The 27,462-nt window shown below is 41.0% G+C and overlaps 1 protein-coding gene across 1 annotated transcript in view; it reads right to left on the bottom strand.

The window, feature by feature from the left end:
• LOC132266046 (Ig-like and fibronectin type-III domain-containing protein 1) overlaps positions 1–27,462 on the bottom strand; it is an 83,568-nt gene that overhangs the window by 39,663 nt on the left and 16,443 nt on the right. Inside the window, exon 3 of the mRNA XM_059766875.1 lies at positions 12,378–12,428. The gene's annotated coding sequence lies outside the window, so the exon portion shown is untranslated. The remainder of the gene's footprint in view (positions 1–12,377; positions 12,429–27,462) is intronic.

Raw genomic sequence — 27,462 nt, 5'->3', positions numbered from 1 at the left:
AGTAAGTAAGGACAATTCATCCACTCAGGACAAGATCATCTGGTAATAAGGGTTAAACACAATCTACAAATTTTCCTACCCTAAACAAAGGTTGTTAATCACACAAAGTGCAGCGACATGCGATGTGGAAATTGTGTCTAGGGACAAACTATACAGAATTTCCCTTGGTGTTTATCCCTCTCCACAGGCGAGAGACATCCATTTTGGGCGGGGGGGGATATTAGGGAATTCCATCGCGTGCCTCGAACGCAATAAAATTTCAGCCATGCAGAGCGACTTTCCCGGGCTCTGAAGCTCGTGCAGCGCGGCCAGGGCGTGGGTGGGTGCGAAAGTTGGATCCGCAGCGGCCATGCACACACCCCGCAAGCTCCACATGTCCAAATTACACTTTTATTGCTGTGCAACAGGAGATGAATTTATGGTGCACATCCGCTCATGCATTCTTTCGGGGGACTTTTAGCGAAAAACCTCTCGATTGCCATGTGTGGGCAAAATATCCAATGAGGTCCATCGAAGTTGCTTTCAACTTTCACACGAAAACTGACCGATATTTATGGTTTTTCTCCACCGTCAAAGTTGAAAGCGCCAACACAATATATGTATAGAGGAAGTTTTCTACCACATTTCTATGGCAAAAAACAACTCCTGACTGTTGATGTCTGCCACGAACTGGTTAATTATGTACATCAATAAATTCACACTCTTGAGATTGGTGGGGACATTATCATGAAATTTTATTAAGCACATGTTAAAAAAAATTTATGGCTTTTCAGCATAAACTCTCAATGTCAGTGGAAATTGCATTACGAAAAAATTTGTTAATTACATTCAACTTGGCATCAACTGTCAAGCACATCAAAAGCGCAATATCGTATTCATTAAAATCTCATATTACTGCAGTAAATAAAAATTCCAATTATATATTTCAATGTGGTTGGACTCTTTGAGGAGTTTTTCGTGCCATTTCCGATGCACTAAACAGAGTAATTTGCGAAATAATATCCCTAGCATATCGTCATTTTGCACATTAAATGTTCCGTTATTATTAAATTTCTCTCTGTCACAGTTTCACATAAGCTTTTGTCAAAGTTCTCATGGTAACATATGAGCGGAGAAATCATAACTTTCGCTCCTCCTCTGCGAGACCACAACTTCCTCGCTTTCTGAATTCACAGCACACAATCGAAAAGTCCTCTAATCTTCTCCCACATATATAGCAGGCGGAAAAGGTAGTTTTCAGAGTGTCGTGCGCAAAAAATGCGAGACGAAAAGAACTCACAACATCTGGCGAGGATGTTTCAATAAAACCCACGCCATCGAATGTGGAATGAGTGAACTGAGCTTGGAGCTCCTGAGGTGATAACTCGATCATGGGCGAGTCATGCGGAAGAAGAGAGACTCACACAGGTAATTAAAATCAATTTACAGACAATAGAGAGGACTTTCTTGCTCATATAGTTCGATTTCACCCTTCTCACAAACTATTCTTGTGGAAATTTTCACCTGTTTCACAATTGAGCCAGATCTCACAATGGACTTTCCTTGTCATACACCAATTTGCCTCACTATGTGCAGGAAAGTGGAGTCAAATTATACATTTTCACATCATCTTTCAGCTTGCTATAAAATATTTGCATTGAGAACTTCTGAATTTTGCTATCTTTGATTTGTTAAATTGATAAGTCTTGACTCGGAATATCATTTAATGTTTCAATTCTCATGACTGACATGAGATGAATATGACTTCAGAAGTAAGTCAACGCCAAAAACTTCCCCATGAAGGCCTTGTTAGGCGAATATAGCACAAAAGAAAAACTCCTTGCGCACCGCTCGAGGAGAAAATGAGGCTTTTTGTTGAGGGGAATTTTTACCTAGAAAAAGCACACCACAACAGGAGCTTTTCTTGTCCCAGCGGGCTTCCCAATTAAAATCTTGCTCTCAATTCAACCTTTTCACTTCGTCATGTAATTCACGGCTCTATGTTTACTTTAGACATTCATTGTGCCACATTTTGATTTTTTTTTTTCACCCGCCTAATGAGCAAAACTCCCCCTGAGATGCACAATGGCTTCTCAATCCTTCTTCTCTTTCTTCTTCGCAGTGGAAATTCTCAGAGGGTTACTTTCAATAGTTCTAAGGACATTGTTCTCTGTGTTCACCGAAGAAAATCCACAGACTTTGTGCATGATCCCAAGGGATTTTTCGAAGCAATTTCCTCAACTCGTTCTCCTCCGTGTCTTGTCCTTTCTAGGGAATCGGCATCATTAAAATTTTGACGCTCTTCATGTCACATCCACTCGAAACTATACCCAGAGATTGGCGAGAAGATAGCCCGGCAGCTGTGTAAAAAGTATTGGGAGGAAATTAAATTGTTTCTCATTAATCACGACGAGTTGAGTCATTAATTCTCAGGATGAAACTTTAGACAATCTCCAAAGGGGATGGAGTGAAATCGCTTCGGGTTTTCTGTAAAATATTCCATGGGAAAACACAAACAAATAGTCATTCTTCACTCGTGAAATCACACTAAAACTCCTTTAGCCCATCGTCCAGCCATAACTACACACACTGGGCTGAGGATAAGATTGCTGAGGACAGGTTATTTGTCCAACTTTTCCCTCTTTAAATTCCCCTCACAGCACAACCCTTTTCATCTCCCACCCACCCCTTGAAATCTCACACTTAATGGATTTCCCAAAGCAACATCTCTTCTAGGAAATTTCCGCACAATAACAAAGCATCACCGCGAGTCTTTAATTATACTACACAGTGTTCATGCGATGGAATATTATTTGGCTATGTTCTTTTTTCAGCAATTTCTTCTGATGTGCGTTTTTTTCTTCCTCCAAAGAACTCAACTATCAAAAGAAGATCATGCCAAGGTTTTTCCTCCAACTCCCAAGGCAGAAGTGCGCTATGTGAAAAAGCTCTGAAGCTCTCATGGAAGCGAGAGAGCTTCTTTTTTTGCGCACACCATCACTCTTTCATGCTTAATTATTCCATGAAAAATGAGTTGAAATGCGCTGCAGAGATTTTCATTAGAGAATTATCCACACAGAAATATTCATAAATTTTTCCATCGCGTGGAATAAAAGCGCGTCACAATGAATTGTGCCAATTGTCTTCGTGTTGAGGAATGCTAAAACATAGTCAAGTTCGATTGAATCTCAACATTGCAAGAAGTGGGATTGTGAGTGTTGGAGATGAAAAAAAACGCCCGTCAGCTGACTCTGTCAAGGTAAAATGCTCTTTATGTAATCATTTCAGGTTCTGCCCGTGACACAAGGTGATGATAATTTTGTTGGTGTGTTTGCAGCTCAATTGAGCCACTTGACAAGATCACTTGAGATTCTCGCCTCCAGTGTTTGCTAATTCCGACAAGAAATTCACTAAAATACATCACTACAAATCCACTGAGTTAACCCATTATCGCTTATGGCGTCCAAAAAGCACACCAATTGCAAATTTTAATTAACACCCTCACAATCGACACGATGAGCTGCAAATGTGAAAATCCACAAACACAACGAACCCTCGCGATTTTGCCAATGCAATTTCGCCCCTCAGTGGAAATTGGAAATCTATTGATCATCCCCCAGTCTTTTGATGATGAAACCAACTCATTTTTAGTCGAGCCAGCGAACTCATTTGCGATCAATCACGTGTAATTTTCGCACTTTGCATTCCATACTGGGTGAATTATATCACTCATTTTCGTGGCAATGCGCTGAAATGCATTATGCAGTTGAGTGAAATTAAAGCTTTCCGCTGAGAGCTTTTGTCAGGAGCTAATAAAGTAATCAATGCGCTATAATGCTATTGGAAAATATGTGAAGTTCAGCAAATTTAAACTTCACAATGCACAAAGGAATCTTTCAACACTTTGAAACATCCTTATTGGAAATGTGCATTGCCAATCAACATCCTACAACTATATGTAATTGTTCTTCAGCTATACTCCTTTCTCACAAAGCGACCACGAACAGAGAGCACATGGAAGCTGCGCCTTCGACAAAGTGCAAACCACAGAAGCATAAATGATTGTGTGAGCGCCACATTGCTCTAGAATGCAACCCCCCTTCAATTATTTTGCTAATGACGAAAGAAAGACACACACGTTGTTTGTGCAGCAGAAACTCACCCCATCTAGAAGGATTCAAATGACAATGAGCATGAAAAGTTTGTGCATGTCAAACAAGCCACACGATGGAAAACTTCCCAATGCTACACTATCTCCAACCCCAAAAACTCAAAGGGGGTGATGTTCATGGATGTGGTGTCATTTTAATTAACAATTAAATTTAATTACAAGTGCGCAGCGCAACTCGTGAAGAGCTGCACAAGAGAGTATGAGGCATTTCGACTCACGCGAGCTGCCATGATGAGATTAGATGGAAATTAGCGCAATACTCGCATGGCGTTCATATAATTTACCCTCAGCGGCGCGTCTCTGACACATTCCCACTCAATTTTGCATGCCAGCGAGTGCCAAGTTTTTCCACCATGGCCAAAAACACCGCAATTTCCCGCCAATTTCACTCAGCATTCCTCCGCATTGGCATTCACAATTGAACATTTGCGCAATGCCATGTGAATTGTTAATTCGCAAAGGATCGAAAGGATTTTGCAGAACTCGAAGATGTTCTCAAACAGCGAGGGCAAATTTCCCATGGGCTGTGTGTCTTCTATAATATTGAAAACTCCCCACAGACTTTGCAACATTGCAGAATTGGAGTGCATGCCATCATTAATTTGTGGCACGGCTTGGATTGATAACTGATTAATCTTGAGGTGCTATAAGCTTAAATCATGAGATTCACCGCATTCCGACACGATGCTGATTGAGTAGAGAATTTCTCTCTGAATATTTAATGCACTATACAGTTGATTAGTAAATGAAAATGAGGAGCAATTTCAATCTTCTGGGTTTTCTTCGGCACTTCAAAACCGGAGAATCCTGGAGAGATAAACCAACACATTTCGTGCGATAGCAGAGCGTGTGTTAGAATTTTCGCTTGCCTGACTCTTCGTCACAGAAACAGAAATGGATGCCAGACGGTGGAAAAATTATCTGCTTCTCTCTCGAGATGTGAATATCTTTCATCACACTTAACCCCTTTTCGCGGGAAGGATGGGCGACGTAGAAATCACCCGCAGGGTGAATTTTTATGGGTTTCCGCAATTCTTGCGTGAAGATCGTGTTAATTCCCAGAAAAAGGCACAAAATCTTTTCCACTGGACGCTCAGTTGAAGGGTTGCGAGTGTGGCACTTGGTTGGGGGATGAAAATCAATTTTGATTCTTCTCTGCGAGAGCGTGCGTCGGATAAAATACCCCTCTTTCAGACTTTTCATGCATATGTGTCACGTACACGAGAAGATATGTTACGAGATTGTAATTTATGGCACTTTTTTATGTCGGTGGTGAAGAGTAGTGCGGAATATTTTGAGAATGAGCATCGGGAGCTCAAGAGAATTCCTGTACAGCTGCACAGCATCTCATGAGATGTTTCAGTTGACAGGAACATTTTAATTGATGCTACATGCTCACAGTGTCTCAGTGAGAATTTCCCAGCGTGTCCTGTAATCGACAAAGTCAAGTATGCAAAAGCTACCCCGGAGGGATGAAATTCCTCCCCTTCACTTCTGCGGTGACACAGAAAGCCATTTTTTACAGCCACCCGACAGCCAGTGGAGCTTTCACGAATCATTCACCGAGACTCAACGTTCACACTCACTCGAGTTGTGTCAGCATATATAGAAGTTACATAGTAAATGCGAAATACTTTTGTTGTCTGCATGTAAACACCATCCGTGAATGGCATTGCAGGAGCGGAAGTTGGAGGAAATCTTATGCGAGAATTGAATCGATTCGAAAGAGCGTGTTTCGGGGATGAATGCAAAGTTAATACTGACTGCAATTGTGACACATTTCCTCACAGAAAGCAACCTGCCAAAAGTGGGGAATCGCTTTATGGAAGTCTCCACTTCTAGCCACGCTCAAATGGTAACTTTAGTACCTGTAACTTTAACCTGTGCTCAGAAATACTGCGTAAACCTACCAAAAATTCCCACAACTGATGCGCTAACTTTACCTGAGCTGAAATATAACGCTCTTAACTCTAGGCCGAAAGCTCCCCGGCCAAGCGGCATTTGAACACGGGTCATACCTTTTGGGGTGTGAGAAAGTACATCGAACGGGATTGCCGTGATGCTTTCAGTGTCATTTCCTCCAGCCATGGCTAAGTGGCAACACAGATCCTCCTCGCATGCAGGATGGCCTGTCGACACGCTCCTGCTGCACACGTCACACGATCCCCGCACTAACTTGTGCACGTCAAATGCTATCAACGAGCTGTGTGGCACGGCAATGGCATCCGGGATAAACCGTTTATGCATATAAATCTCATTAAGAGCACATCCTCGTGATATATTTGCCAGCGGGCGAGCTCCAGCGCTTCGGGTGGAATGATAAACGATTATGGCACCAGCAAACGGTAAACAAAATACTTGGGGGTGAAAATCCTTCACACACACACACACACCGGAAGCCGCAAATGAGGGGACAAATGCGTCTTTTGGGGTCGCGCGCGCTTGTCAGCGACTTGAGAGTGTAAATGGTGTGCGTGTGGGGATTATTATGGCGTGGCTGGGTGGAAATTTGTTGTTCTGTCGTGTGTAATGTGTTTTCTCACCATATTTATCTATGACTTATTATTTGTGAAATTATCCCATTTCTCATGTTACCAAAATTTTCCATCATTTACCAGGAATTTTCCGCCACATGAGCACCAGCGAGTGTCTCAAGTTTGCAATGGAACTCATAACAGCCAGATGAAATACTGTAGAAACTTGCTTAAGGTCTGTAATAATAGCAATATTTCGTCTAGAAATTGTGGTATCAAAGCTTTACAGGAAGCTTTCCACAACTGTGCTGAAATGAGGAGAAATCATCTGAAAATTCACACAGGAGCACACCTAAGGCGTTTGGTTTTATAGGGTTTTTTACGTCCTTTAAATAATCTTTCTTCATTTATTAATTAACATAATAAGCACGTTTAGCAAAAGAGTCAAACTTGGAGTCAAATGTCTACAATTCAACTCCAAATTTCAGTCTATGATGGAAAGTAGAACGAAACGAATGGCTTAACTATATTTTATGTCAGTGAAAAGCTCTATCCTCACAGGATATTTCTCTGCAATGCAAATGGAGTGTGCAAATTTCCCTCTTTGCGTGCACTTTGATTCGTAATATTCGGTGTGAACTCTGCTACTTTGAATTCTATGTATCATAATATGGCAATCTCTTTGGCATTTGCCGAAGAAAAGCAGCATGCATTCACTGTGGGAAACAATGCCATTCTCCTGGCGCCTCCATATCCCAGAAAAGGACACTATTTGCTGACCGGGGAACTTCATGCAGGCTCGATTCAGCACATAATACGAATCGATGGACGAGTAAACAAAAGCGTGCAACTTTTGCATCGTCGGAAGTGCTTCAAAAACAGATAAATTGCTTCCTTCGCCGCCCATGAGCTCTCACCACACTCTGGGAGTGCATAAGATTTTTCCTGTGTCAAAGTTTTCCGCAGCAGGACATCTCACTGCGCGACCATGAAAGTTTTCTGATGAAAAATTCAGCTTCAAGTGTGGATTTTTCACAAAAACTTCCTGACCATGACACACAACAAACTCTTCTGGGTGTCTTCTATGGTGTCCAAAGGTGGTGAGAAAGCAGCAATAAAAGACGCTTTAGTGCATGAATAGGACAATTTTTTACCACCTCAAAGCCATACAAATAATTCATTAACTTTCATGGGCTTGGAAAATTGTTTTCTCTTCTCTTTCACCCCGAATTTGCGGCTTTGAACATTTCACAGATAAAAACACACACACACACACAATTGCAATGTATTTTGTTCCCAATGGATTTTTGTTTGAAATAAAGAGTCTCATAAGTCATTAATAAATCAAATGCGTGATCAAAGAACAATATTAATGAATTAACAAGAATTTCAATGTAATGAATTTTAATATTCATCTGCGGTGTAATTTTTGCTCTTCAAATTACATGCAATTAAAAATATATTAAATCAATCGGATATCATTTTTGCAAAGGCTTTTTTTACACACAATAATTAATGAAATCCCATTCACTCTGACAGACATCCAGTTTTCAAATGGTATGACAGATTATTTTTAGATCATTTGCAGTGCTAAAATGCACCTAAAATGGATTTGACGCAATTTGGTGTGCTGCCAAAGGTGATACAAATGCCAATGAATATTTCATTTTCAATTTACTCATAGTTTTTGCTCGAAAATTTTGGCATTGGTGGCAGTTTGAAATATATTTGCCACAGTATAGATGACGTGAAATTGGTCAAAAGTGAGGCTTTCGGCGGTGCATTTTGTTAGGCATTAGAATTCCCTTTGGAATATTTGCATAATTTTTTTTACAAATGCTCAATTCTTAGTCGAATTGTTTCAACCAATTACCATACTTTTGGGCAACACCGCAAGACCATCTCTGTCAAGACTGTCTGATGCAAAACATGTAAATTTGTCAGGAAAGAATTTCGGGTGAGTCGCCGGAAGGCGCCTAGCAATAATCACTGGAGTAAATTTAATAATTTCCCCCGGAATGGCAAATTTTGGGTGAAAGTTTCACTTTTCGTCCATCTCCACAGTGAAAATGTCCCGATAAATATTCAGAGCTTCTGCGCCACTCTGGTGGCAATTTTTGACTGTGCGCCGCCAGTGAAATGAGGGAGAGAAATTGAGATGGAACGCCTGGGAAATTCGCCATGCATATTCAAATGTTTTCCCTACCCTGTGTGCGATGTGTTGGACCCCCATGAGCCCCAAAATGAGACAGATGTGGGTTTTCAGAAATTAGACTTAATCACACTCGAACGAACCGCGAGAATATAAATGTGGCTCAGAGTTTCCACTTTGATTGAGCCTCCAACAAGGGAGAGCAATGAATATTTAATGTCTTACATGTGCTCTTGATGGAGCGAGCGCCACCCACGAAAGCTCCTTGGCGAAAGGGTGACAGTGAAAAGCTCAGAGTCTCCTCGAAATGTGCTCAATTATTTCGCGAAATTTATCCACGCGGTATTTGAATATGTCTGTAAATAATTTTTTTTGCACGTATTCTTGAGTAATCAGAAGTGTGGAAAATATCATATCTAGAGTCCTCAACACAAAGTGTTGAGGAATATTGGCAGGAAATTGAGACGGAAATTGTGAGAATTCTCATCAACGCGAATTTCCATGTGAGAAATTGAGGACATAAGCTGGAATAGCTGACATCCGGATGTCCATACAGACTTATAAAATGATAAATTGCTCTCTTTTCATACACAAAAATTCTAAATTTGATGTGTGAAAACTAAAAATGAAAACTGACACACTATATATTCTTGGAGTTCTCCCTACTTTTCGCTGCCCAAAACTCACTTAGGAGTCATTCAAGAGGTTTAGTCTTTGGCTGATTCTCCTGATGCTTGCGACAAAAATTGAGGAGCAGAATTTTAAATTTCAATTTCATGCATTTTATGTCAGCAGTTTAGCTGTGAAAAGGAAAAAAAGGACGATGCCATGTCTATCTTCTCGGAAATTCCATAAATACTAAATAGTGGGCAGAAGAAGGAGAACACGATAAGAATCTGTGGGTGTCTCTTCGGGCGGCAAAATGCCACTTTTCCACCCTCCGCCCAGCAAGGTGATGAGTGCGTGAGGATTCTCAAGTGCGCAGCATATAGTCAAAGAAGGTCAGCATGTAAGCTTGGCCGTTGCCAATGAAAAATGAATGACATGCGGAGGTGAAATTCACTCAAAGAAAAATCTGCAGAGAGCATTTCTTGGTGAACACATCCACGATGATGGACACCCCAGTGGAAACAAGATAAACATTTTGCCGAAGAAGAGGGAAGAAAAAAGATCATTTATATTTTACTTAGCGCTGTCATCTCAGTCATTGTCCATTTTCTCTCATGTCTCAACATGTAGCATCTCTCTAAATTACATTTACCATTTATCCCACATCACGTGGACACTCTTGTGCGGAGACGTGGGGAGGAATCTCACCCCAACCACCCTCTGGGCAGCTGTATAATGATGATGACATCCATGCTCGCAATAAATCTCTAATGATTTCCCCACGAGCTTTATCTTCACACTATCTCAAATTTAATTATAATGTGCGACTTTATGCAGTATAAAAGGAGTGGAGAGAACGTGTTTTTGTCACACCCCGGGTGAAATATGGACCAAATTGGCATCAAGCAGAATCTGATTTTCACACTGGGAAACGCATCACACCAAAGCCAACCCTCTTTATTCAAGGCGACACAAACCCTTTCACAAAATACCCACGTCAAAAGCTCTCACTGTGCAGCGGACAAAAAAAAACAGTGACAAAATGCATCGAAGCTTTTTGTCACAACAACACATCATCCCAGTGAAAAAATACATATTTTACGCTCTCGCGAAAATTCCTCATTTCACCCTCGCGACAACTTTTTCCGCCATACTATCAATCTTCGGCGGTTGAGGATGGTGTGGGCCATTTTTTATTGTCACCCATAATTAAATCATGTGTCTCCAAACTGAGTTTGGAATTTATGATGCAAAATGATAATGAAAATATTTTATTTGCTGCACACATCATGCAAAAAAAGCCACCGCAACTGCAAATATTTCACGCAGAATATTCAACGATGAAATCCAATGGAATGTCCACAACAGGGAATGCTTTAATGGCAATCAAACTTTAAAAATAAAATGCAGTGCGTAATCGCTTAAAGGGAAGATGGATTTTTGCGACCACTTCAGAATGAGACAGATTTGAAGATGACGTTCTTTTACGCTTCAATTTCACAGTCTTCGAAACACTTGAATATTGGGAAAAACGCGAACAAAAGGTACAAAATAGAACGCTTTCTTTGTTCTGAAAACCTCATTAGAGCCCCAATTTAATAAGTATGGGGTTCAGACACTCCAAAATGTGCGATATGATGAAAAATTACCAATTGATGCAATAAATGGACGTGAAAAGCACATTTATCGCACCAATTTTCCATAATTTATCCACTCATGCATGACATGCGATTAAAATCGTCCTCTTCATACATGCTCTCACCAATATTAATATCATAGCAAACATTTTTAATACATAAAAAGGCCCCATTTAAGATTCATACCATTCATACATAAAATACACGTCCAGCATATTTGCGATTATGCCAATCAATCACGTGAAAAGAGATAAATGAACACAAACGCAGTTTCTTTTCCGTCTTCATGTCAGAGCATGATAGCAACCTACGTATATTTTTCTTTCAACCCTTAACTGTGTTGGGTAAAAGGAAACTCACGTCTTTGATGTTTTCTTCTCTGCGCTGGCGCTTTTGATTGCAGATTTTTGCAAACAAGTCCAGATGATTTGACCAAAAAGCTTTCAGTCAAGCCATGGGTGAATTTGAAATACATGAAACGCATCATCATAATATGCAGAGCATTATTAGATTAATCCCTCCTGCAGATTTTCACGTAAATACCATGTGCGGTTGCTTTATGCAGTCCCAGTTGGAGCAATTTTAATTTAACTTTTAAATTAAATTCACTCATAGATCACACAAAGTACGGCGTATTTCAATAATTTCCCAAAAATTCCCATTACTCGTTCAAATATCCCACAGTTGGCTCACTGGAAATGAATTACATGAACATATTTTTGAAAATTTAATAAATTAAGGACTTTTTATAGCACAGTGGTGAGCTTTCAGTAAAATTGCCATTCAGAAATGTCCTTCGATCATGAGCAAAATTATGTATGTGGGTGGGATTTTTATGTGGCCATCAGTGGTTTTCACGTACTTCAACCATCACATAAGGCAATACAGATAAATAAAAGCTGTGCGATGTCGAGGCAGAAGACGAAATGTTAAATTGACATTTAAGATAAAGTGAAAAAACGTGTCTTCTGCGCCAAACATCTCTCCTCTCACTCTATCCATGGCAAAGTTGTGTCTGCATACGGCAAATGTTTCAATTTATATGAATTTATATTGCTTCTCAGACACCAAAAAAAAAAACAGTCAGTCGCCCCTTACTTGTGAATAGGATGAATATCCAGAAACGAGGCAGAAAAAAAGCTCACATCTTTTATGGCGCGCCATCAAAAGCGGAGTGATGCGCATTTCAAGTGTGGAACACTTCATTTCGCATCTCATACGAACGTGTCTCTTTTATCCACCCAACAATGCAGCGATTATGATTTCTGTCTGGTAAATGGTTTCCTCCCTTGTAACCACAACTGCACACGTGCTTCTTTTGGGGGTGTAAAAGTGATAAAAAGCCTAAAACTTACCACAAAATTAGGGAAATTCCGTTCTTGAGCCTTCAGCAGTCGCCAGTGATTCTGAAACAATTACAAGAATGTTAGACGAAACATTTCTGACGATATCTGGAGGCGGTGTTTCTAAGGGGGCGGGGCTTCTTTCTACAGAAGATGTTCTGTTTGCAAGAAGCTCTTTGTATTGTCTCAATGGGTTAACACTCACTCCTCCGCCGAAAGAAATATCAATATCCAAGCCATTTCCCTAACAAATTGTCTACTATTTAAGCCATCAACTGACACAGTTTTGGCATGAAGTGGAGAAAATCCACCTCTGACGAATCCATCCATCAGCATTTTCATGTTTTGCCAAGAAGAGAGATTATCGTGGGTAAGTATTCTGAGTAAAATACGGCAACACAGAATCTCCCTTATCACAACTTTATCCGCTCCTTTTATTGTTACAAGGAAGAATGCTCTCCGCACACCACCAACGCGCGCCCACCCAATGGGAAAATTACCATAACAAAAAAGGCATGAGGTGGATGGAGAAAAACCGTGCTGTATTATTGCATTTTACCTTCTGTTTGATGGCTCTTTGAATATCTTATCCCACCCTTTTTTGGTATTCACGCAAAAACCACTAAAAAGAGGTCTTTTCTCCTGTAGTTTGGATAAAAGGAAAAGTGAGGCGGGGGCGGTGGCTTAAAAGGCAGCACAGGCTAAATGGAAAGAAAATTATTGAGGGAAGGCAGAGAAGTAAAGAATGCAGAGAGGGACAAAAAAGGCGCATTTTTTCCCTACATCTAGAAATAGGAAAAAAAAATGAAAATACACAGAAATACCATGTGTTTTCTCGGCTCTTTCATGGCAATGAAAAAATTCTTCTGAAGCCAAAATCCCATCGAAGAATAAAAGAATGAATCTCACAATCAAAATACTGTTTGATTTTGACGGAAAGGCAAAAGAATGTCACGAGAGTTCAACGAAATGTTAACATTTGCATTTTATCACTTGAGATTTTTATGCTTATATTTGTCCACCAAAACAGTCTAGTCGCGGACTGTTGAGAGTGCGAAAAAAAAGGTGAAAGAATGTGGATGGAAAAAGTACCAATCTTCACGGAAGCCTAAAGTCAATGGGTTGAATGAACCACGATCGCCACGATTGTTGATTCCGCTGATCTTGTTCCGTTCACACTGCCACTCTGTCCACTGGCCGCGGTATTCGTATATTATTTCTGTTGTCCAATTGAAAATTAAATTACCACTCTTCGTCGCGCATCGACTTCCAACTGCACCTCAACATTCCACCTGATCTTGCACGCGCACTGAGAGGAAAATCACACGGCAAAACACCCAGTCAAAAGGTCACTTCGGAATTCTCCGAAAAGCTTTAAAAATGCAAATGAGAAGCACTCAAACTTCCACACTTTCCCGTTTCACGCGCCATGATAAAACTCTTTGATAACATCAACAATGAAAGTAATTAATAATGCAATAAATAGCAGAGAGTACAATGAATTATTGGGTATTAATTGATTAACACTTCAACTACCACAATTTTGACTATCTGTCTAATTCACAATTTCCCTTGTGATTCTTAGTGTTCAAAAAAAACAAACGATTCCGCGAATACAGAGAATTTCTACAAATTATCCTGCAAATAAATAAAATCACATCGTCAATTTGACTTTCTTGGCAGTTGGAGTGTTAAGGTGGGGTGAAAAACTTTGCTGGATACTCGGAAATGGAAATTAAATTTTCCCTCTCTCCACTTTTTCCTCCATTCTCCGTAGAAAATCTCTTTAGGCTCGCATATTTCAATCTTCTTTCACTTTTCTCAAGCATTGCGTGCACTTTTTCTGCGAGTGCAGCAACCATATGATCGTGTGTGAGTCAAGATCAAGAAGTGACCTCATCTTCAAGATCATAACACAGTCACTTTGTCTATTTTTATCCATCTGCAATCCATTGTTCCCCTCAATTTGCCATCTCTTGTGTCGCGAAAAGCTGCCAATTTGCCGTCTGATCGTTGAGAAATCACACACACGGATTTCCATTCGAAAAGCCCACCAACTTGGGCAATATTTGTGCAATTTCGAGAGTGTGTTTTCGATTAGGTAATACACGTACAAGAAAAAAATGTAAATACAGTATAATACCTTCATGGTTTCGCCTATCCAATACGCAATTCGCTCTGGACTAATTTCACTTTCGAGCGCGCGCTCGTCGAGGTCTCGATCATATGTTGTGGATGGGTTTAAAAAGTGAGAAAATGCACTCCATTTTCTCCGAACAACACGATCAATTTTCCGCGCGCCAAATCACAGGTATTTGCTATTGGCGCGAGTGTGCATGGCAAAAAGTCATGTGGGAAGTTGCCGCACACGATGGTCGGAAAGGGGAATTTTCCCGGCGGAAAAGAAAGTCCCCACCAAATGGACTGGACATTGGAAAACAACTTCTCCGCACAGAAAATATTTTATATTATTATTATTATTATCTGCACCCAAAGAGATGAAAAGAGTTTAGTCACCCAGCGAGACCATTTCATTTGAAAAAAGTACTCCAGCAATACTTGCTAGACTGGTTCTTCTCTTCCATGTCTCTCAATAACCGTCAGGCCTTAGCATTGACATTCAAATATCTGACACTCTCTTCTCAAGTGTTCGTAAACACACACCGAAAAGCACCACACCGAAAAGTAGACAAAGACGCCCAGCAGCCCATCATCGCTGATGCGTGAAGAGGCGCCCAAATTGCTCAATCACAAAAGGTGCATCCATGGAAATGGAAAACACCATCGCAGATTGCTGTGCGTCGTTCTCAATTAATGCTCAGACACAGTTGGTCAAGTTTGACCACTTGTTGCTCGCTGATAATTTCTGCAGAACAGCGCATAATTGAGAAGATTCTATGGGAAGAATGAGGTTAATTGGAAAAAAAGGTAGTTGAAATAGAATTCTAATAATAAATAGTCACATCAGTGAAGAAAAAAACAGAGGCAAAGAGAAACAATGAAATTCCTATAAATTCAATTTGTATTAATCCATAAATGAAATCGAGAAAATCTCCTCTTATTTCCAATTCAGCACTTCATTGAATTTCATGGGATGTCGTGCAGTAGAGAACCTTTCATCATTCGCTAAAATAAGTATAAAAAATGTAGTGTAATGTCGAATGATTTTGCGGTGGCACTAAAGAATTCTTGCAAGACAATTTAAAATCCCGTGTTATGCAAAAAAAAATAATGCGTTTTCCTGTAAAAATATCTGCCATGAAATCTCGGAATCTTCAGTCAAAAAATCCCAAGTATAATTAATTTGTAATCGTGTGTTTGTTGCAATACCACAAACTTATCTAAATTACACTTCATCAGTTATTCCAGTCAAATCAACCAGTGAAAAAGATCCACTGATTTATTCACGTGGCCGAGCAACGTTCACGTGACGCAAGAAGTGCATCTGAAACACGTCTGATAGGCATCTTGATTTTCTCACAACTCATTTGTACTTGAACTAATTCCAAATATTGCGGGTTGTTTTTCTGCTACACCAAACAAGTGTATTTTTTTCATCTCTATAACATCATTGCGCGCCTTTTTCTGCGACACCCAATTGACTCTTAATTGCAAAGTAAATAGCTGACAAATGAGGAGATCTGGATCATTGCCACAGAGAGAGAGACTTGTGGACTTTTCCTCTGCACACTGTGTGTATCTGTGCGACTTGGTGGACGGAGAGAAGCTCAAGGGGGAGAGTTTTGTGTATATCCCAGAAATTGGGAAAAGTTTATGCAGCACAAACTTTACTAATCTCAGCATAAAACTCTTGTGAGAACTTCCACACAGTGTGGCAAAAATCTTCTCATATCATGGAGTATTTCTGCGTATAAAACGAGGCCTTCTTGTGAAGTTAAACTATGATGGATTAATTAAATATATACATAAAGTCTCACACTGACATTTCCTTTAATTATGCCAACCAACAGCCCCACAACACAATAAGCTGCAGAAGAACTCTCCACATAAATTGATGCTTGGGAAACCACGAAATAAAATGTATGCGGGACATTTTGCAATCAAACTAAACATGGAAAATGGAGTGAAACTCCAAGAAAAATTCACGCACACGTAAAATGTATTTGTGATAAAAAGCAGCACATCAAGTAAATTGCCAGTTGAGGAATTGAGAGCTTTTCCTTATAATGGCAGAGGGTGAAATTCCGTGTGGTTGAAGTCCGTGGGGACAATTTTTCCAATTGCTCTAAACGAACGATAAATATAGAGCTCTCAGGTGAATTAAATCGATTGAGTTGAGAAATGTCGCGAGCGACATTCTGGCCTTGTCTCCACCTGATGGACTCGTCGGAGTATGTATGGATTAAATCACAAGCATCCCTCAAACCCCCTCCTCAATCGATGATGACAATGAATTCATCCCCAGCAATGTTTCATCGTCGAGGCGGAAAAAGAATTGCACGATGGTGAAGATAAAATGGCCCTGTGGGAAAATAGAAGCCACATAACTTTATCATGAGAGCATCTCTTTCTCTCTCCCCCACCCACACCAATTGAGCACAATTCCAATAATCCAATCAAGTCCCATATTTTCTCAGAATGAGAGGAAGAAAAAAAAATCATGATACGGTGCCTTGGAAAATATATATTTGCCCTGAGAATGCTCTATAGGGAATTTCTCCTATTGGGAAGACACACAAAAAAGGATGAAAGTTGAGGCATTGACGTGGCTCTTCAAATGGACACTGAGGCGAAAGGTGCTTTTGACGAGGAAAAGAGATGTTTCTCACGCGCTTCATGGTCATTTCCTTCACCACTGGGCGTGGCAAACGAATGGGCGGAGCATCGCACTGTCTGTGGCATTTCAACTCTTTCAATTTGCATCGCTGTACCATCCACAAAGGGTGCATACAAGAGTGAGTAATACGTCTGCAGCAGGTTTTCCTCTCAGTGTTCTCCCCCTTCCGGCCACCCTCACGTCCAGTCAATGTGTCAGAAAGTCCAAAGAGACCCATCGTGAAGAGGGCGAAAGCTTTGTAAACAAAAAAAGCACCATTGGCGCGAAACTTTATTGGTTTTCCCTCCTCTTCATGGTGGAATGTTGTGACTTTGAAGCTGACATTCGATTCCCGAGCATCCGCATGCGAATGATAGCTGACGGGAGCAGAAGAGCCATTTGCCACACAAATCCAATCAAAAGGGAATCATCAAAAATGACCACAGACTCTATTATTGATTCTGTCTTTCTCTCTCTCTCTCTCTCTCTCTCTCTCTTTGTCCGGAGATTTGGGGTCTCTCCTGTCGTTGGCATTGCCATGAGTCCACCTCAATTCCGGGTGAAAAATATCACCGGAGAAATGTGACTTTATGTCACAAGCAAGGGGTGGGAAAATATTAAGGAAAAGCTCTCGCCCTAGAAGGGAAAATGACTCCCCACAGAGGCGAGTGCGCGCCACGACCGAGCAAAGCTCACTAGGAGCTGAATTGGAAGAATTGGAGAAACTTTTATAGTGGGTCTTTAGTTGTATGGCAATGATATATAAAGTTATGTTTATCTCATTGCTATTGCCACACCATGCCATGAAGATATCAAAAGCTCCACTGTGGCGGTGGAATATTAGAGAGCGCGCCAGGGAACAGACAAGTGTGATGGAGCACAAGAAGGAACAACAGCCACCCACAAGTTGGTCCACACAGGGAACTAATCTAACTTTGACAATTTCCCACCCAACAATAACTCCGTTGAACTCATGTGAGAACCAATGGTGCTCCCCATTCATTTTCACACACAACACAGGACAATTGCAGTATAGGAAACATCCAGGGCGCAGATTAAAGAAGCATCAACATTAAACTCATTCTGAATTGCACACACACTCACAATATGGCGCGTAACCTCTTGCCATATTCGAATTGCAGCAGCTGAAGCACGTCAAAATGCATGAGAAATCTTCAAAAGATATCCACAGACTCAGTAATGATTGTAAATTGGATCTCAAGTGGGATACAAAAGCCGCTTTATGATTTGGAGAAGGTTTTTGGGGGTACGTGAAACAGATACATATATGAGGCTCAACTAATTTCAACAATTGAGCCTGAGAAGTCCTTTCAGTGCCTTTGTCTTGACACTCAAATTCAACCCAGGATTTCCATCAGAATCACTGCCAATTGTTATGCCTTGGAGGCATTCATTGGCATTGCAGATGCAATTCGAAAGGCTTAATCAATATTCAAAGAAGTCCTGTGAGCGCAATTAATATTGCATGACCCGGAATTCCACACACCCTTTTATTGCCACTTCTCACCGTACACAAGAATACAAGGCCTTTGTTGGACTCATGGACAATAAAATTCCTGGAGGAAATCTCTCAATAGCACCGAACGACAGAAGGACACTATATCGTGGCCATATCAATTGATCTCACCTTTTCTTCCCGGCCGGACAACGAAGTATTTAATCAAATATTTATAAGAAAGCCCGCCTGTGTCGGAGCGAAAGGCACTATTCGGGCCACCGTGGCGGCTCAACTGGCGGATCGATGTGGAATAAAACATTTCCACCCCAGCCACAGTCAAGAATAATACATCAGAAATCACCATATTGTCATGGATACAGGTTGGTAGAACCAAACGCGCACTACATAGTGATGTTTCGGTAAACACGAAATCAACCCCTTCTTCCTGTAGTTCCTCCCGCGCGCCACACGACGTTATTTATTATTCCACCTTTGAGACACGTGAGGGTGGCACATGGGTGCGCTGGCTTGACGCCGCCAGAGCTCAAAATGAATCCCCCCTCTACCCCTACCGCCGCAAAACCCTGAAAGGGCTTGCAAACTTTCCAATACAAACTTCCTTCGGCGACGAACGCGTGGAGGAGCCGAAGCGAAGGTGACTCTTGAGCATGAGGTGGAAAAAGTACCCAACAAAATGAAAAGAATTGTGCTCAAATTTTTGATTGATGAGCTTTTCCTCTGTCAATTCCCATCCAACCCGAATCTTTTCTCCACGGGGCATAAATTCAGCTCCAAAACACCATCAAACGCGCGCGCCTGCAAGAAAGTTCGAGAGAAACAGCTCAAGGGGATCGTACTGGGTCGTAAATTGCGGAAAGGGGGAAAGTATTGGATGCTCCCAGTGACTCGAAAAAAGTAAACTTTACAGACAACTCAGCAAGAGATCCAAAGGCAGATGTTGCAATATCAAATCACTTGTGCTTACGTGAGAGGTGAAATAATGAGTGGAGCTCATTAAAACTGCGAATACTTGATGTGATAATGAATGCCACAATTTCTGCCGAGGAAGCTAGAAAGATTAGGTGTGCTAACAAGGATATTCTTCCTAAACAGCGTACAATTGATCATCCAAGTCACTTCTATATCTCGATCGATTAAAACTTACAATATAATTGTTAATTGTATGAAAATTTAGGTTGTCTAATCGACTCCAGAAATCTTCTTATAATACATACTTAAGTGTTACTAAGTTTGTCAAAACTTAGACTCCTTCTGTGCGCCCCATAATTGAAGCCCAACAAATTCCAATCCTCTCGAGCTTCTTCTCAGTGTCTCTAAGTATCAATTTCCTGGCATGGTGTATTCAAGGAAGTTCTCTCAGACGAGTAAGAGATCCGGAAAGTTATTACTGCGAGGCGGGCTAAATTACGAAGTCACTGTTGGTGAAATTGGTGAATTCTCTCTCTCTCTCCCTATGAATCCCATGTGATTTGTTCACTGCCGAGACTCTCAGCAGTCACCCAACACAAAACGTGACAATAATCCAAAAGACACAATCATCTTCAATTCATGTCGTCTCCCATTTTTCACCTTTACTCCCACACACTTCCGCTTGCAAAACTTCACCCCCCATTCAATCCATGGACGCCTCTCGCAGAATCCATCTCAATTATTATGCCACTTGATATTAAACTCCGATTGCGAGAATGCAAATCAAACACCATCTGCAGACTATGCGCGACATGCAATCTCTCTGTCTATCAATATCCAATTCGCCGTTTGGCGGTTTATTGCGAGAAATGCGCTGGCATCAGATGAAAATCTCACGGTGGAATTTTTGCCAGAGACACTCAAGAGAGAGAGAAGAGTGATTTTTTATCCTTTCCACAGTTGCTCTGGGGGCTGAAACAACCCACAAAATTGCGATTGTCAGGAAAATTTATTGGGAAAAATCCCCAATACTTCAATACGACCGCACTATTTAAATCACATTCAGCCATCCTCCAGAGAGACACGCTTCCCACAGGAGCCTCTGTTTCATTCAGCGGTGAAATTAAAATCGAAACCCATGAGATTTAAGCATTCGGATCTTCGAGAGCAAAGGAGACACGGAATTTCCAATTGAAACCCTTTCGCCGAAGGGTTTGTCCGATCAGAAAAACTTCCCCGCATGAAGGATTTTAATTATCAATCGTAAGGAAGGGAATATTTGTAGGAAATTCAAATGCAAAGTGAATTCACAAAAAACTTTAGCAGCACAAAAATACAGGTTAAAAAAAAATTTAAATTGAGAATTTTGTAGAGGAAAAAGTTAGCAATTAGGGAAAAATCAATCAAACTCACTCACAGTTTGGAAAATGCACTTTCCACGCAAGCACACCCAGACAACTCACCTGAAAAGAGAGAAGAGAAGTGTTCTTGTTCAATAAATTGAAATTGTGTCGATAAACTGGCAGAAAAACTCAAACATTGGAATAATATTTCTCTGGTATATTTTTTGCAATTGTAGGCGGCGGAATAGTAAGAAGAAAAAAAAAATGCTCTCGACAGAGTTGAAAATGAAATGCAGACTGACGAACCGGAAATTTGTCATTCACAGTTTCCTCTCGATTTTTCTTCAACTCATGATGTTTCGTTTTTTTTTCGTCTTCCATTGCACAATTTCAATATTTCTTGTATTGCGCTTCTGTGTTTCTTGCCAAAGTAACCACAAACTTGATGACTTGAGTAATATTAACATTTTCCATTCATTTTGCAATTTATACCGAAACATTTCCATTGCCATGCGAAAACTAACAGTAGGAAAAAAAAATACATTACGCTGATGAAAACTCTATCACTTTAGCAGACACTCGTCGGGAAATCGTGGACAGCAAAGGTGGCAAAAAGCCAGATACGCAGTCTAATGATTTTAAAAGCTCGCGCGTCCTCCGCGAGACAAAACCACAAAAAACGCCCCCATCGTGTTTCCCATTTGAATTAAAAAAAAAAACCACCACACAGTCCATCCCGGAGGCACTCTGGCAAAAACTCGCCTATCTAATCTTTCGCACGGATGAATTGAATTAAAACAACAGCAAATAAATTTCATCCACAGCAAAGGAAGGGAAAAATATGATAGCGAGTGAATAAAATATCGTTAAATAAGAGGATTCAGAATCTTCCATCTGAATGAAATTGCCTGGCTTTTAAGTAGGGGCGGAGTGGCTTGGAAAATGCGATATGAAGAGATGTAATAATTTAAATAAATAAAAGAAATTGATCAACAATTTTTCCGCTTCTTTATGAGATTATCCGAAAAACTCCTCAGGGAGGCTTTTTCCGCATCTCCGTGCACAAGAAGACGAATTCTCTCTGTTCTTTTATTGAATTATTTTGATTCCTTATGTAAATTGTGTAATTTTTTTCTGGCACGAAAATTGGAAATATTCTTCCCACAGCGCGCCCAGCGTTATTATCAAAACCATCCTTAAAGTGTCTACAATTGCTTGGCGTGTGATTCACATCAGCGCACTTCAAGCAAATAATTATTCTCACTTCATTTGGAGTTTTTCTCTTTATCAAGAACAAAAATATCCTCTTGAATACCCGAAAAGTGGTGAACGAAGAGAAGGTGAAGAAGCTAGAGAGAAAGCTTCACGTTCAAGAGACAATGAATGGGATTATTGAGGATTCTGGGCCTGATGAAATTGTCTCAGTGTCGCAAAGATGAGAAAGATCCCAAATTTCGCAAATGCCACCAAATATAATTGGCTTATTTTTCCTTCTCATTTGTTCCATCAGATCCATCAGCATTAATTTAGATTAAAATGTAGAATATTATTCACCGAAAAGCTTCGCCTCAAATTTAATTCCATCTAATTAGATTTTTTTTTCTTCTCCCAATGCTCTCGCACCGTGATTTTTTCTTCCACTGGCAAACTTCTGTGATTTATCACACTCACTACAACAGTTGCCTAGAAATTCTTGGCACAGAGAGAGAGAGACATTCAGTCTCTTTTCACCTCTTTTCACCCAATTCGTACTAAATCAACATAATCTCATTCCCTGCGATTTTTTATTGCTCACTTAATGTGAAAATCAATAAATTCATTGTGCTTATTTGTTGGCACAACATTTTGCACATGAGTCATTAGGAAGTTTCGATGCACAGTTTTCCGTGGAAGCACAAATGTTTTCCCAAGTCCCACAATAATAGGGATAAAAGCTGGAAAATGAGCTCTTTTGTGTACCATCACAAGCATTCTCTGCCACTCGTCCACAGTGCATAAAGCCAAATTCAATTGTTGGTGGAAAGAATCATAGAAACATGCGAGTGAATTCATTCAAATCTTGCATATAAATATTCAACAATACTCAAATTCAATGTGCATGAAAATGGCTTCTCAATTGATAAACTACTCAATAAATTGCGGGTGTGTGTGAGTGGAAATATGATGCACTTGATAGAGAGATGAAGAGAGAAAATCTTCTTGCATTGTACTTCGTTTAAGCTGACGTGCAATTCAAGTGATTCGATATCACAATTCTTGGTGGAAAAAGTATATCCATTGTGGCGATTTTTTTTCTTTCTTCAAATTCAATTTCATCACTCGCTAATGCGAAAATCCTCTAAAATTGAAATTGTAATTAATTTTCAGACATTGGCGAGTCTCTTTCTAAGCATTGACTTGCTTGCGCGCTAATTGCGATGCCTCAATTTCTGATTGCAATCTTTTAATTAAATTTTCACCACCAGTCAATGAGGGAACAAATAGAAGAGTCATTGACAATCTCACCAAGGATTTACAAGTGTGTGTTTGTTGATTTAATTCACAGAATTTCATTGTTTCCATTGGAGAAATCCAACTGACGAATATAAGAGCAGTTTAACCCTATTCAGACCCTTAAAAGCACCACTCTTTGACACATCTTCCAGTGCAGAATTCTCAGAGTATCTCTTACATATTGTTATGCAATAAAATCTCCCAGGATAACATTGCAGCAACATCTCTGAATCGACAAAAGTAAGAATGTGACACATTTCCAAAAGCATGATGGATGCATAAAATATTTGCAATATCAAAAGCGATTTCAGATTCTGCACTCTTTCACACAGATAGCATTCCAGATCTCCTCATCCACACCTTCTGCATTGTCAGATGGGAGAAAGAGAGCTTTTATTGCTATCATAAGTCTTCATTGTGGAGCTAAATGAGATGGAGAAAAGTGAAGATCTCGCGATAAATCTCATTTCCATGAGAATTATTGCTGCCTGTGCGCACAGTTCAAGTAATTTCCCCCATCTAAATGAAGGGAGAGAGAGAGAAGCTCAATTCAATAAATCTACACCTCATCCCGTCACACGTCTTGCATAACACATCCACTGATAGTTATTAATTAGCATTGGCAGGTGTTTTGTCCGAAGATCACCATTTCAACATTTCCACAATCGCCATCGGAGATGTAGTGTAAATTACTTGTGGCAATATTCAATTTATGGCCAACAAATAGCATTCCATTGCCTCTGCCAACAGTGGAAGACACGGCAAAATGCACCGCGACCTTCAATCTCACACAACACCCGCAACCGTGCCTTCCATGGCGTCTCTCTCTCTCTCTCTTTGTCAGCGTGAATTTCAGCTGATACGGAATTAAATTCATTTCGTGAGTTACATAACAATTGCGCGGCTTATGAATGAATGGCACACGCTGAAGTGATTACACTAATCGCCCTCGAGCAACCTCCTTTGTTACCCACTCATCTCGACCTCCGCCGGTGATGGTGACAGAGCACAACTCTCTTCTCAACTCTGCAGGTTGCCCAAAAACCAAATTGCCCCAGAACACAGACAGCTCGCGGCGCAATGGAACTTGCCGCGCGGATGATAATTATGCACAAATGATTGTCTTTGTCGACTCTCGTGCGTGTTAATATTCAAAAGAGTTGCATAAGAGACCAGATACAATGCATTGGTAATTGATGAGATGTCCTCGAAATAGCCAACTTGGATGCTAATGTAGAATTAATATGGAGACACGTATAGATTAATTGCAACTTCTTGCACCCTCGCACAACCACTTATCAACACTTCAACATGCACTATTTGCAGCACTTCTTCGTGTCCCCCAGAACTCAATTTGTCACACAGAATAATTGCTACCAGCGCAATATTTTTTTACTCCAGAATCCCTTCTGTCAGTTCATCCAACAACACATCTCCGCATACTGATGATTCCCACCTGGTTAAATGACCGTCGATGATTAAATTCCGCCCGCCACTAATTGAGAAATTCAATTCCACAGAATGACCTTCTTTTCTCCGGCCCCCTCATGCGCTCGGGTGGTTTTCAATTTCACCCACCCGGATCGTCGAGGGACGTATTTAGTCATGCAAAGTGGCCTGGACCAAATGAAGCTCCGCAGTATCAATTTCTATTATGGCCACCCAGTGTTGGCCCCAATAAAGTGAACCCATGAAAAATTCTTCCCTGCTTTTTTTCCTCCATCATTATGGGACTTTTTGGGCCAAGTCGTGTATGTGTGTGAGTTCTTTCGTGCGTGAGCAATTGGGACGGGGGATAATAAGAAAAAATATATACGGGGATTTTTCAGCCTGGAAACAGGTGTTCTCCTACCCATGTCTTCCATCCGCCCTCCTTCGCCTGGCATGGTATTTGTTCCGAAACAAAAATAGCGCACACGACTAGGAGAAAACATGGAGTATAATTTTGAATAATGCACAAGAGCACGACAGAGAAGTTCGGTGGCGAGGCTCCGCCAGAAATGAGAAAAATTGTTTGCCGTGAAAACACTGGGAGTTATTAAGAAGAAACAATTTTTTACCCACGAATTCACCTAGCCGAACGTTGAGCCTCATTTCATATTCCACAAGTCACCATGTGAAGCACCGTGCAATCCTCACATCGCGAGCGCGCCTCCTTGTTTGCCTTTCAGCTGTGAGATGGAATGCTGAAAATTATTGTTGAAGCCAAGATGAATTATCGCCGAGACTATGCTCCTTTTGTGTGTGCGCCATCCCCTTGGGAATGGGGGGCGCGCAGAGAAGTCTGGGGGAGTTGAAAAATGTCGGAGAAAATCATAAAAATAAACAGGAAAATTCCTCAAGCCCCATTTTGCACTGTAGCCACCCAATTTGGCCGCTCTCGGAGACAAAGTGACAGAAGCAGTTACCCAAGTTTAAAAATTCCATGTACATTTCCCTCCACGGGACGCCCGCCGCCCCTCAGGAAGTGCGGTGGATCGGGTGAAAGAGTACTTTTAGACTCTCCAACAGTCTCGGAACAAGAGGCCAATTCATTTGCCAAAAACTTCTCTTCTGCTACATTTTACAACAATTTCCTTTGTCTGATTTATGAGTCAGTGTGGTTGGGCATAAATTTTTCAAATGACATTACCAGCGAAACCTTGACTCGCAATTGTGCCGCTTTTCGCCTCGACCATCGTCTTTTCATCTCCAACAACACTGTCTCGTTAACAATTTATTAGCAAACAACCATTCGCTATGCCTTTTATCCCAGTCACTGTGTGTGTGTATGTGTGTTGGCTTTTTCACCATCTGCACAACAGGTACGCAGGCGATGCTCACCCCGACACTTGCCGCACGGCCTTTGTTGCCACTGCTGTTGATGCTTCCTCAATCAGATCCTTGAAAATTCCGGTGACACGGTCCCAGGAACAAGGGACACACCATCTCGCTCGGGAGATGTTGCGGAGAGAAAGGAGCCACAGACGCTTGCCAGCTCTGTGTCACCACACATGCCCCAAACTGAAGCACCCTCTCGCATGCAATCTCCGTATGACCGCAACCCAGGCAATACACGCTCGTGGCTCCGTAAAACCCATTCTCGTGTTGGCACTTTGTTCCCTCTCATGAATTGCACATCAGTGCCAGATGAGTCCTGTCCTGAAGGGCATTCGCCGAAAAAAGAGGGCCAATGAGATCGGGAGGAAGAGCTACATTTACATGGAGTCACGTGTTAAGAATTCATTCTATTGCATTTTCGTTTGGGGGGAAAGAGTTTGCCATTGCATAAATTTGCCATTACAAACTATACACTGCTGGAGCGTCGTGGCAGCTGAAGCCACCCTCATCTCGATTAAATATGGATTCTCCCAGGAGCCATCAATGCACACACCCACACAGCCCACGAATGAATATTTAATGCAGAATCATCATTTAGTCATCAACCAATTGATTCTCCACCGCATCTTTCGTCCACTGCATCCGCGGGCTGAGCGCTAAATTGCAAGGCGGAATTCTCGCATTGGAATTTAATTAAAAAGTCCACGCCAAACTTCCGCGCCCCTCTTGTCCTGGGTCAATGAGCAAGTTTAACATCCTCCCCCAACAGTATTGATTTGCAGCTCATTAAAGTACGAAAAATTCAAATGCATCCATAGGAAAATCCCCTCGATGAACCCGTCAATCTCGTGGAATATTGATTGATGACTCAAAGCCCCACTAATTGCACTCATGGCTCCATGTCACTTCCTCCGCTGCTTTGTTGCTCCTGGGGCGTACTTTTGGGACACCCCAACATCAAAACTCTATGCCAAATCGCACAATCGCATCATCAACAGATAATAAATACATAGCTCGAACACCGGAAAGCCCGGTAATGATGAATGTCTGTGCGAATTGTGCTTCATTCCAGCGCCCAGAGAAGCTCAACCAGCACGAAGTGACCATTATTAGCACGTGTGCATTAAAATTTCCCCTCCACGTCCAATAGACAGGTAGTTAATGAACCACTCTTTGTTGACCGAATCAATATTTAAATGATCCCATAGTCAAACTGTTTAGAAATAATTAGACTGCCATTTGCATCCAAAAGCTCTCGGTTGTGTGGGATAATGA

This window comes from Phlebotomus argentipes, unplaced genomic scaffold (assembly GCF_947086385.1).
Source record: "Phlebotomus argentipes unplaced genomic scaffold, Phlebotomus argentipes genome assembly contig_5, whole genome shotgun sequence".
Classification (NCBI taxonomy): Eukaryota; Metazoa; Arthropoda; class Insecta; order Diptera; family Psychodidae; genus Phlebotomus; species Phlebotomus argentipes.
The sequence above is the reverse complement of the archived record's forward strand: the minus strand, read 5'-3'. Positions and strand labels throughout refer to the sequence as shown.